Raw genomic sequence first — 714 nt, 5'->3', positions numbered from 1 at the left:
CTCGTTCTCTTTGGCTATCTCTCTCTCCCTCTCTCTCTTTCTCATTCTCTTTGGCTCTCTCTCTCTCTCGTTCTCTTTCTCTCTCTTTCTCATTCTCTTTGGCTCTCTCTCTCTCTCTCTCGTTCTCTTTCTCTCTCTTTCTCATTCGCTTTGGCTCTCTCTCTCTCTCGTTCTCTTTCCCTCTCCCTCTCTCGCATTCTCTTTGGCTCTCTCTCTCTCTCGTTCTCTTTGGCTCTCTCTCTCGTTCTATTTGGCTCTCTCTCTCGTTCTCTTTGGCTCTCTCTCTCTCTTGTTCTCTTTCTCTCTCTCTCTCTCGCATTCTCTTTGCCTCTCTCTCTCTCTCTCATTCTTTTTGGCTCTCTCTCTCATTCTATTTGTCTCTCTCTCTCTCTCACATTCTCTGGCTCTCTCTCTCTATCTCATTCTTTTTGGCTCTCTCTCTCATTCTCTTTCTCTCTCTGTCTCTTTCTCATTCTCTTTGGCTCTCTGTCTCTCTCTCGTTCTCTTTCTCTCTCTCTCGCATTCTCTTTGGCTCTCTCTTACTCTCTCGTTTTCTCTCTCTCTCTCTCTCTCGTTCTCTTTGGCTCTCTCTCTCTCGCATTCTCTTTGGCTCTCTCCCTCTCTCTCTCTCTCTCGTTTTCTCTCTCTCGCTCTCTCTCATTCTCTTTCTCTCTTTCTCATTCTCTTTGGCTCTCTGTCTCTCTCTCTCGTTCT

At 46.2% G+C, this 714-nt stretch overlaps 1 protein-coding gene across 1 annotated transcript in view; it reads left to right on the top strand.

Moving 5' to 3' along the window:
• Positions 1 to 714, top strand: part of LOC109916823 (transcription factor RelB-like) — a 52,892-nt gene that overhangs the window by 15,367 nt on the left and 36,811 nt on the right. The gene's annotated exons all lie outside the window — the stretch shown is intronic.

The sequence above is a fragment of the Rhincodon typus genome, chromosome 39 (assembly GCF_021869965.1).
Source record: "Rhincodon typus isolate 14 chromosome 39, sRhiTyp1.1, whole genome shotgun sequence".
Taxonomy (NCBI): Eukaryota; Metazoa; Chordata; class Chondrichthyes; order Orectolobiformes; family Rhincodontidae; genus Rhincodon; species Rhincodon typus.
The sequence above is the reverse complement of the archived record's forward strand: the minus strand, read 5'-3'. Positions and strand labels throughout refer to the sequence as shown.